Here is a 13,010-nt window from a genome sequence, read left to right on the forward strand (position 1 = left end):
TCATTAAGACCTATCATAAAGCATAAAAGGTACTCTCCCATCTTCTTAGAATGGAGAAACTTTTATCTTTCTGCCTACTTGATTCTTCTTATTCGTTCTGCTATTGATCTAAACCCTTTAATCAATTCAGAATTACACTTAATCTTGTAAGTATAATCATATTTACTAAACCTTTAGTAAATCATGACGAATATCATTGTTACTCTTATGGTGGGCTTGATCAACACGCAACATTGTGTGCTCGATCTCTTAGCCCTTCACTTGACATTATGTCAATGAATTTGTCTAATTTCCAAATATGAAATTTCTCATTCATCGTGCAACCAAGTTGCGTGATTCCAAATTTCTGTCCAATTGAAACTTTGGGCGATGAGAAACTCTCCCTATTTGGTAAATTCTCAACTTTCCATAAATAACATAATAAGAACCAAATCCATTATTGCTAATAATAGAAACATTTTAACATCAATTTTTCATACACGCCATTGTAAGGATAAATAAATAAAATTTAAAATCAAAATTTATTTTATTGCGGAAAAATTTGTCCTTACAATGTAACTCATTGAAAAACTTATGCTAATACATCTTTCTTAGCAATGTAATTCTAACTCTAAGTAGTAGCTTAAGAATCTAATCTTCGAGAAATGCGATCGAAATTCATTCCTTCATGGTTAGATTCTGCTCACTTCTTCCCTTAAGCTTCCTTTCTTTTCTTTGATCCTACAAAACATCAATTGTAATCTTATCACATTATGTGTTAAGAATCTAGAATAGAAGTTTAAAAGAGTTAGTCAATGGATTTTACCTAAAGCAAAGTCATACGTTTCTCTCCCATCTCTTAGATCTCTTAGGTAAATAGGGTAGCTTCGTCTCCAATGCCCTTTCTCTTGGCAATAAAAGCAAATTGACACTTTTGGAACATGACATGGAACTACTTCAGACATTGCCTTTCTCTTGTGATCAAACTTTTCGATCATAGCATGTCTTTCGTTGCCATTGTCTATATCCATAGAGGTATCGAAGGCAGATTCACCAATCAACTTTGCTTTTCTATTGCGCCAAATCATTGTTGATTCAGCAGAAATAAGCATATAGGTGAGATTTATAAGGGTCACGTCGTAGTTCATCATATAGTACTCTCTTACGAACTCACTATATGAGTTAGGAAGTGACTGAAGAACCCAATCAACAGCCATCTCCTCACAGACAACGGATCCCAACATTCTTAACCTATCAATGTGTGACTTCATCCCTAGGACGTGTGCACACATCGACTTTCCTTCTTTATGTTTACTTGCCAAAGGGGCTTGAGTGATCTTGAACTTTTCAAGCCTTTGAACTTGTGGGTTAGGGAGAATAATTGGAGGAGGAGGAGGAAGTGAAGCATGATTTCTCGTTCCTCGATCGAATCGTGGAATATCATCTTCATGTGGAAAGCTTGTTCCACGGGATTCGGGAAGACCATAGTTGTCGAACTTTGACATCTACAATACGGGAGAAAACGAATTCAAGTTAGTTGATTGATAGAGTCCTTAGTAAATCACCCAAATGAGATACTAAGGCTAGGACCCAACACAATATTCTACAACTCGGGAGAGGGATGCCGTAACCCTAATTGCAGAATATTTGAAGGTAAGTGAATGACGATTCACTAATTTCCACCATGAAAAACGAAAAGAAATTTAAGTTTTAAATCTATGAAAACTCCTAGATCCTTTGAGATTCATTGAACTTTCAATGGCATGTTTAAATCTCAATATGCCCCTCTTGTTTGTGACTGGGATGCCGAGGATCACAAAGCGGGTGTGAATAACCATGCAAACTTACATGGTGCCCTCACATGTTACAGTCACCTATTCGATGTGCCGGTAAACCGCACACGCTCCACCGAACTATGACAAACATTGAGTCACCCAACACAATATTCTACAACTCGGGAGAGGGATGCCGTAACCCTAATTGCAGAATATTTGAAGGTAAGTGAATGACGATTCACTAATTTCCACCATGAAAAACGAAAAGAAATTTAAGTTTTAAATCTATGAAAACTCCTAGATCCTTTGAGATTCATTGAACTTTCAATGGCATGTTTAAATCTCAATATGCCCCTCTTGTTTGTGACTGGGATGCCGAGGATCACAAAGCGGGTGTGAATAACCATGCAAACTTACATGGTGCCCTCACATGTTACAGTCACCTATTCGATGTGCCGGTAAACCGCACACGCTCCACCGAACTATGACAAACATTGAGTCACCATTTTCTACCTTTGCTTAGATCCATTTAGTGTGCCGGTAAACCACACACGCTCCACTAACGTCTTTGCAAGGGCACAAAGTGTAATTTCATGGAATTGCATCAATTCACTTTTGCCTAAGTAACTAAGATTGGGAATTTTAAAAACATTTAGTTACTTTTATAATTCATTATACTTATAATGGAAGGTTTCGTCCTATCCTACCCGTTCAGCTAACGACCCTCCACTAGTCAAGAGTGCAGTGGGTAAGAGTGGATACCCATTCAATCGCCATTTTATAGGCAATTTCCTTAAACACCCCTCATAGACCAGCTTCGTGAATGAGGCCTACTAACGGTAAGACTGACTTTTACTCATACATATATATAATGTTAGACTTTTAATGTTATATATAGTATAGGGTGTGTTTTATACTTTTAAAATATTAGGTGGTCTAATTTAACAATTATACTTTTAATTCAATTAAATTGTAAACAAAAACTTTTATGGATTTATTAAACCTCTTTTAATTATACACCTTAATTAATTAATAAAACCATAAGGGTGTGATTTGAACTTTTTCAAAACTATACTAGAGTTTTAGAATTTAACATTCCTAATTAAACTTTTAATCAACCTTTAAATTCCAAAACTTGAGGGCAAGTTTTGAAACATTTCAACACATTAGGGTTTAGAATTTAAATATACATCAAAATTAAACCATTTAATAAAAATTTAAATTCCAAAACTTGAGGGCAAGTTTTGAAACCTTTTTCAAAACATTGGAGTTTTAACTATTTAAATTTCAAAAACAACAAAACTTTTGGGTTCAAATTTAAACTATAAAACCTAAAGGGGAAAATATGAAACTTTTCAAAGCACAAGGATCAAATAACAAATAATCTAAATTAACATTTAATTACATAATTATCCATATTTGATTTATTTAATGATTTCTTGCAAAACAATTTATCAATTTAATCAAAATAATTTAAACAATTATCACATAAGGAAACAATTATCTTATTAATTGATAAATATCTTCAATTAGATCAAAAATATAGTCAAATATATCATATAATCGGATTAATATTGATCTAACATGATAAGGTAACTATCCATAAGCAAAAACAGCAAGAAATCGCGAAGATATCCCTATCTGACGAGTTGACTCGTCGAGTCAGGCTTGGACTCGTCGAGTCTGCATGGACTCGGCGAGTGCAGCCATGGACTCGGCGAGTCCAGCCTCCAGAATCCAAAAAATCGAATTTTCCAGTTATACAATGCATCAATACAATTGAAATCAAGCTAGGCTCTGATACCACTAATGGGTTTTGGTCAAAAGACATCCTATGTGCTCATACAAACCCTAATGCTTGGATCTAGGTTTCTCTATTGTACATGCTTTGAATCCAAGACTATAAACCCTAATTCTAGCATATGGAAATCAATATTAACATATAATTAGGTTTAAGATATTACCTTGATTGTTATGTAGCAATAACAATCCCAATTCCTCCTTGAATTGACTTTGGAAGGCTTAGAGTCACAAGTGTCACTCCTCTGATGGCCCACAAACACCATAAGCAAGAGAATGAAGAGGAGAGAGGATGGAGGCTGCCCAAAATGTGTTCTAACCCTAGCAAGATACTTGTACACGTTTTTGTTCCTTAAGGGATCTATTTATAGTGAGGCTATTAGGGTTATCTAACAAGGAAACCCTAATTTAGTTGCTTAAGCCCTAAGCAAGCCATAGACTCCTTTAATCAAGCCCATGGACGATTTCCTTATGGGTTTCCCCACAGAATTCGTCCACCCCTTGATTCAAGGCAATCCATGGCCCAAATTGCAATTATTTTATAATTACAATTCCAGCCCTTAAGTTTAATTAATCTCTTTTAGTCACAAAACTAATTACCAATTAATTATTGACTAATATTAATTAAACAATATGATTTCTCCTTTAATATATTATTCCCATAATATATTAATAAATCATATTTAATCATTTCTCTCCATAATTCATCCTATCAAGTTGCTTTAGTGAAGGCAACCCAAAAGGACCATGCACCATCGGGTCAAATACATACCAAAATAGTTATGGACTTAGACACTAATCCAACAAATATATCTAGGTAATCTCCTAAGTGGTCCAAAAGTTGTTTGATATTTTGAGGGAGTGTAATTTTTTAGATCATGAGTGACAAAAAGCATAATGTCGTCACCCATGTCATGCTTGGCATCCTTGTGTAGATTCAAGATGTAAAGGGGCCAGAATCGAGCAAAAGTGAGCTCGGTTGCATCTTCTCGAGGAGCCTCCTTTGGAATATATTGCAAGAAATCATTCCATATAATTTGTCCGTAATTAACCGCGTTCCTTGTGAAAAAACTCCATACTATCTCTAATAGTTTAATACCCATAGTATCAGTGCCACCTGTCCTGCCGGAAAGACTTCTGATTATGAAGTGACACATGGCTGTTACACCGCCGGGATATGACCGTTCTTGAATTCTCCGATTCTGTTTAATTTCTTCTGGTAACCCATCTCGTATAGGGTTGAAATTACATCGTTAAGACTTGGTGAGTAAAATATGCACTTCTTGAAGATTGTGGATTGGACGAAATGCAAAAAAATAGCACTTGAACAGAGTCGCTAGAGGATCAACTTTAGTAAAAGAGTTTAGTGCACCATAGAGTGGATGCTTTGGAAGATGCTTTGGAAGGAACTTCATCATTAGTATGATTGCATCATTGTACGACAGATGATCTTTGAAAATTGCTCTGAAGTTGCTCAAGGCTATGGACGGTGAGTTGTATTTAAAGGTGGTTTTTGAGCCAGTGGGACGAGCAGACCCAGAAGCCTTTGACTATTTCTTGGAAATACCCGATTTCACCATGATTGCAAAAAAAATTTGGAACTTGGAGGAAAGAGTTTGAGCAAGAGGGTGAAGAAGATGGAGATCGTCTTGAGGGATTCAGAAAGCGTAAAGCGATGTCAGGTCCATGATCACATGCATGTTAATCGTGTGGTGTAGGTTTTTATCCGTTGTGAAAAAGTAGGAAGTTGAAAGTAATTTGACATTAAATGGCTGTGAGACATGACCGGCTGTGGAAAGAGATTTCTTTAAAGATTTCGTTTTATGGAAAAACGATTTATTTGTTTATTTGCCTAAAATAGGCCTGACTAAGAAAAGTTAATTTGAAAGAGACTGAAACGTTGTATGTTACAAAATTAATGTTGTAAGTACTGTTTTTTTAATGAAGGATATTAAATAGCACACAAAGGTTTCAATTTTTATTAAGTGAATGTGAAATCATTTATTGGAACTGCGGTGGAAGTAAGATGACTGTGGTGTCATTTGTTGAAACTGCGGATGGATTCAGGTGACTGCGGTGGAATGTTGAAGGAACACTTGACAAGAAGTTAGAAATAAAAGAAATAAAGGAGCCAAGGAATATATAGATCATATATCATTGCGGTATACTAAGCATACTGAAAAGATATATGTTGAATATATTATTCTAGAACCGCAGTGAGAAAAATGCTTCAACTGTTTTACTTTAAAAAAAACAATTTCTTCACACTTGGAGACCAAATGTGGTTTGCGGTACCTATCAACTCGAAAAGAATTGTGGGTCTGGGTTCATCATTCCTAACATTTCCAAAAAGCTATTTAGTTTTGCAGCATTAAGTGCCTTGGTAAAAACATCTGCTATTTCCTCATGACTGGGAACACAAATCAGTTCGATGTTACCTTTGAGGATGTGATCCTTCAGAAAGTGGTACCGTAGTTCAATGTGCTTCGTCTTTGAGTGGTGAATAGGATTATGACAAATCGCTATCGCACTCTCTGAATTACAGTAAATTGGTACCCACAACATTCAGTATCCGTAATCCATGAGTTGAGTCTTCATCCATACAACTTGGAAACAACAACTGGCTGCAGCCACATACTCAGCTTCTATGGTAGACAACGAGACACAATTTTGCTTCTGTGGGGACTAGCTGACTAGTCTTCCTCCTAAAAGTTGACATCCACCTGAAGTACTTTTTCGGTCTAATCTGCATCCGTGAAGGCTTGAAGGCTAAAATCATTTCCTGCGAAACCAGAGGCCTAACGCTTTACTTCCCTTTAGGTATCTAAAGATTTGCTTGACTGCCGTCAAGTGAGATACTTTGGGATCCGCTTGATACCTTGCACATAATCCTATTGCAAAGACAATATTTGGTCTACTTGCGGTGAGGTACATCAATGACCCAACCACTCCACGATAATTTTGTGGTCAACTGATTCTTCAGTAGGATCAGCTGAAATGTTGTATGCGAAGGCCATCGGGACCTTTGCTGAGGAACAATTGTCCATTGAGAATTTCTTCATCGGTTCAGAGATATATTTCTCTTGATGAATGAATATCCCTTGAGGGACTTGTTTCACTTGAAGTCCTAGAAATAAGTTAATCTCTCTATTCATCCTCATTTCGAATTTTCTTGTCATGAGTTTAGCAAAATCATTCACCATATCCTCATTTTATGATGCCAAAGTACATTGCTATTTCTTACACTTGGGACAAGAACCCAATTACCAATGATTTTAGCAAATAATCACTACAAAACCAAAATTACCAAATCAACATGCATTTTATGATGCCAAAGTGTAAGTCCCTAATCTGCTTGTATATCAATCAGATCCGTTTGATGGTGCGGAATCCCAATCAAACGGATGATGTCAGATCAAATAGAAGAGAATTGAAGGAGAAGAAGAATAATATGAATCTTGTTTGAATTCATTAGAATGAAGTTCCATTACAAGATTCACACACAACACACACTTGTTCTTCTCTCTACCGTACACTCTCTATTGTTCATCAATCTCTACTCCTCACCCCTAACACCTATATATATACAAGGGGAACATGGGCCGTAAATGGGTTTATGGTCGTAAACCTGTTTACGGCCGTAAACACAACCGTAAACACGTATACGGCCATAAACACCAAGCTGTTTACGGTCCAACACACAAAAACACATTTTCCTAGAAAAGTAAAGTATAAACCATATTTTTGACCCAACAATCTCCCCCTTGGTTTATAACTTTCTTTTCTAAATGACCCAACAAGCACTTCCTAAAAAGTAGCTGGCTTTTCTTGTTAATCTTCAGTTGGAGAATGGCTTCAGCGTTTATCTTCGATGACTTCATAGCTTCAAGATGTACTTGATGAATCTTCACTGAATGACATCATCTTGAGCACTTGAGCTTTTCTTCAAGATTTAACATTGAACGCACATTGGGTGAGGAGGATTGAGTTACTGATTCATGAAAATTGGTGCTTTCAGCTTGAGAATCTTCAGAGAGAAATAATTTTCTAGATCACTTCAGCAGGTACAATGCAATCCGTCACATAATCTTCAATTTCAGCTTTGCCTTACTTCTGGGGTTGAAAGATTGAATGTCGAAAGAATAATCTTCATTTCTTGCTCTTTCGAATGAGAATTCTTCGATGCTCACGGATGAGCTTTGGCTCAGAATTTTTTTCGACACAAACACTATGAGTTTCATCTACATCTGAAATCACTTTTCAAGACAAAACTAAACTAAAAGAAAACTTAGCACACAAAAAAATATTTTTGGAATTTTCATATTTTCTGAAAAATAAAATAGAAAAATAGTTTTTTTTTTTATTTTTAGTTTTCTGATTTTTTTTTTATTTTTGAATTTCTTTTCCTTTTTTTTAATTCTCCCCCTAAATTTGTGCATAGAGGAAAACTATGAACAAATTTAATAAAAAGAAAAATATTTGGGATCAAAGTCGTGAGACAACCTTAATCCACTTGTCGGTACCTCTACCTTCATGTCTATGTCTGGTCGATCGCCGGTATTGTGATCCACTTAAACACGAAAAATATGTGATAAATTTTGGACAAGTTAAGAAAGACAAGACATTTTTGATCCTATATTCTTAGATAAATTTCCTAGGGACCATTAGCTGACGACGACCAAGGATATTGTTGTCCACCTAAATTGAGCAGTGAGATCTACAGACAACCAGTAAGTGTTCAATTTTAATTGCACTAGAACATGTTTCCCGCTTCTTGGTATGCTCCAGTAATCAAGGATTTCCAGAATACTCCTTACATTGGGTGACCAGACAATTATTGAGAGAGAAGATAGATTTAGAATGCATATGCTATACACCCAGGTCGGATCTCTTTTAATCATGCAGAGGATGAAACATATGACTAACTGAAGTTTTAAAGGGATTGAGAAAAAGAATGATGCATATACTGTGTACCAGGTCGGATTTGAGTCACAAAGAGGAGACAGTATATGGCTAACAGATAGAAAGAATTGCATAGATAGAAGATGCAAAGAGATAGAGTTGCATATGTTACAGTCCAGGTCGGATCTCTCAATCACGCAGAGGAGGCAACATATGACTAACAGACAGAAAAAAAGAAAATAACCTTCTACAGACATAATTTATCGGAATTCCCCAGTCACCCCATCCAACCGGAATTCAGGATAGAATCCGCACATCGAGGAAAAGTGAATCCACCGTTCTAGATACGAGTTCTTTAGTGTGACTAGTAGATTCCTGTGTATATCTCCCTGCTCAACCTATCAGAGCATTGTATTGTCAGGCTAAACAGATCTAACAAGGTCAATGTTTGTCAAGTCCTTTAATTTATTAAGTTCAACTCTCCCTAGTCAAGTCCATTTAAAATCTTTCATGCCTACCAGCGCATCGAGCGCAGAGCGTAGACAATTCAACTTGGGTACGTTACGCAGATTCAGATTGCCCGTTATCACTTGCTAATTTCATTTCCCAGTACAACGCTTGCAAACAAGACTTTTAGCAATATTTTAAATTTTCCGAATTTTTATTGTTTTTGGATTTTTAGATTTTTTTATTGTTTTTGGATTTTTGGATTTTTTTTGTTTTTGGATTTTTTTTAAATTAAAATTTTCTAACTTTTGTTTTGTTTTAATTTCTCCCCCTAAATTTATACATAGGAGAGAAACGAAAGTAAATGCGCAAATTTAAACTATCCTAAAACAAAAATTAGTCTTTAAAGTGAATCAGCTTAAGAAAAACTCAGGAGTATAGAGAAGAAAATTCAAACCGTAAGTCACCGATTGAATTTTGCATCCAGAAGGTCTGAGAACAGCACGCATAATCTCAGAACAAATCCAAAAATTCTTCATGTCGTTAAGAACAAACCCCATGTGATCCCTTCCTTTCTTCCCTTCCCGCAAAGGACACATACTCTCGAACAAAGTTCTTAATGTTGTACAGTTGAGAGATGTCCCCTATCATATGCCAGGAGCAGCCACTACCAACAAACCGAAGTCTGATGATATGCCTCCATAGCTGCTCTGACACAGAGCGGGATCAGTCGGTCTTTCGAACCCAGTCCATTTTGAAACTGGGTCGACCTTTGTCATCATTGCAGGGTACTCTCTCACATGACATATCATGTTTATCATAAACAGAAGACGATGAAATATTAGAGTCATTAGAAGATTTGGGAGTTTTTACCTTTGGTACCCATCTATATTCGGGTTTAATCCATTTCTTGTTCGATCCAATGGGTGGCTCAGTACTTGCTTTTGAACACGAAGCCAATCGCCGAGATGACTTTGACCTAGTCGGTCTTGGTTTTGCTGGGGCATCTCTTGAACTAGACTTCTGGGCCAACATTCCCTTCTTGTTCTTAGGAGTTGGATGCTTGGCCTTCGGATTTGAATTCTTGGACTTCATGGCATTCCGGTCAGCATTGTCTGAACGTGACCTTGAGGGGTTTCTTTTGAAAAATCTCCCTCTTGGCGCGTTCTGCCAGCCTTGTGAATAGTAGGGAACATATGCGCGATTAGGACAATTTCTGGCAATGTGTCCAGGTGTTCCACAGTGAAAACAAGTATTTTTCGTCACTGTGAAGATATTTCTTCCTGCCCCTGGTGGCGTATCTTTTCCTTGTCTCTTATGGTTCCCACAAGCACAATTACAACAGGCACTCTATTTCACTGGAATTGGAGGCCTGTATTTCTCAACGGCGGGTTTGTTAGGAGTAACAGAATTCGAAGCAATAGATTCAGAGTTCAAGGAGTCCTTGTTTTTTTTCAGTAGTGTTCTCCTTGTTCTCATCTTCTGCTACTTTACCTGCACATGAAGTAGAAACATTAGTATTTTCAATCTGAATACCTCCTGACACGAATCCAACTGGTTTGCTATATTGAAGATGTGCCTCCCTGGCAATTTCTTCATGTGTCATAAGGATGGATGTGTAGTTATCATTGAAAGGTGGAGGAGCACTATCATACCCTAGACCCTTGTTTTGATTATTTTTAAATTTTAATTGGGTTTCAAATAAGGACTCGACTGTCTGACTTGACGCAGTATAATTTTTGAAACTGACATCTGTTTTTCCACACTTAATTTTCAATGTGTCAAGTTCTTCAGTTACAGCAGCAAGTTGTTTCTTAATATAGTCATAATTTTCACACTTGTTGTTATACTCTTCCTGAAGCTTCCTAAAGTCTTTGGTTTTCGCTTCTAATTCAGCATTCAGGGGTTTCTGTCATTTCTTGAGTTGATATCCTTCGTATTTTAGGTCATCAACTTCCCTTTTTAGCAAATCATTATATTCACGAAGAAATTTAATCGTATCTTCACTAGATAGTGTACATGAAACCTCACATGATTGAGAACATGAAACTTCATTGACCAGAAGGTTTATGGAACTCATTGTTTTTCCACACTTCAAAGCGTCAAGCTCTTCAATTACATCAGCAATACTAAGACGATTGAGATCTTTTGTCTTCTTGATGACAACCACGTTCATATCCCACGATTTTGGAAGTGAATTCAATAGCTTTTTGTTTATCTCAGATTTAGACAAGAAGATCCCAACTATATTCATCTCACTAGTAAGTGTAGTAAATCGCTGCAACTGAGTTTCGAGGGTTTCTCCAGGGATATAATCGAAAATGTCGAAATTTTGTCTTATCATATCTTGACGACTCTCTTTCATGTTTTCAACTCCCTCGTAGACCTTAAAAGCCATTAAAAAGCACAAATAGAAGCCAAAATCAAACTTAAAAGTCAAACCCTTTGATTATAAACCTCAAAAGTCAACCTTAAAAGTCAAATTTAAAAAGTTAAACTCAAAAGTCAAACTTGAAAAGTCGAACTTAAAAGTCAAACTGAAAAGCTAAATTTGAAAATTTAAAAGTTAAACGAAAAAGTCAAAGTTTAAAGTAAAATGTCAAACTTAAAAGTGAAAGTCAAAATTTAAGGTCAAAAGTTAAAAAAATAAAAGTCAAAAATTAAAATATAATTTTATTTATTAAATTTTTTTAATTAAAATTATTCTTATTTTTATTTATATACATATTTTTTATTTTGGATGAAAAGGAATTTAAAAATAAAAGAAATTTAATTTTGGGGTAAAAAGTGTAAAAATTGCGAAAGTGGTGCGACGGGGAGTGTTTATGAATTAAAATTGAAAGACTTGTATCAAGTTGCTGGTTGATTCAACTGGTAAGGCGTGTGAATAGATGAGCCAGACGTCCCGAGTTCGAACCCCGGTACCTCCCGAAGCAAGGACGAGGACGCGATGCAAAGGCCTGGTGCGAACCGGAAACTGCTGCTGACCGTAAACTCCGAGGCCGCAAGCTCGGACCGAGAACCTCGGGCCGTGAACTCTGAAACCCTAGTCGCCAGCCGCAAACTCCGCCACACCCTCGTAGGTTTCGACCAAAAACACCGATTTTTCGACTTTGAAGCTCAATTGACTGATACAACCAAGCTCTGATACCAATTGTAAGTCCCTAATCTGCTTGTGTATCAATCAGATCTGTTTGATGGTGCGGAATCCCAATCAAACGGATGGTTAGATCAAATAGAAGAGAAAGAGAAGAAGAATAATATGAATCTTGTTTTAACTGATTAGAATGAAGTTCCCTTACAAGATTCACATACAACACACACTTGTTCTTCTCTCTACCGTACACTCTCTACTCCTCACCCCTAACACCTATATATATATATATATATATATATATATATATATATATATATATATAAGGGGAGCATGGGCCGGAGAACATGGGCCGTAAATGGGTTTACGGCCGTAAACACAACCGTAAACATGTATACGGCCGTAAACACCAAGTTGTTTACGGTCCAACACACAAAAAATACATTTTCCTAGAGAACTAAAGTATAAACCATATTTTTGACCCAACACAAAGTAGATTGTTGTTTTTAAACTAAGACAAAAAACCAAAGTACATTGTTATTTCTTGCACTTGGGACAAAAACCTAATTTCCAAAGATTTTAGCAAAGGATCACCACAAAAAACCAAAGTAGATTGTTTTACCTGTGATGGTTGTGATGGTTGTGGTGATGGTTGCGATGGCTATGAAAGCGGCGGGAGAGCAGAAGGTTTACGGCTGAAGCCTCTGATATGTCCACGTCGCTCTCCTAATACTTTCTCAAAAGTAGCTCTTTGTTGAGCGGGTGTTAACTCACTTTCACCTTGGGTTTGTTCTAAGAGTTCGACTAACCGATTCTGTAATTCCCAAAAGTAAGTAACAATTAAGTATATATAAACACTTAGTTATATGATAAAATTATAATTAAATACTTATATATTGTTATAACTAAATACTTATAACATCATACTTACATATTGTTATAACATCCTACGTATAACAAATACATATAATTTCATATATATAGAAAATAACATCATACTTCTACCAAATACT

This window comes from Lactuca serriola, chromosome 4 (genome assembly GCF_051521515.1).
Source record: "Lactuca serriola cultivar US96UC23 chromosome 4, Lser_US96UC23_V15, whole genome shotgun sequence".
NCBI lineage: Eukaryota > Viridiplantae > Streptophyta > Magnoliopsida > Asterales > Asteraceae > Lactuca > Lactuca serriola.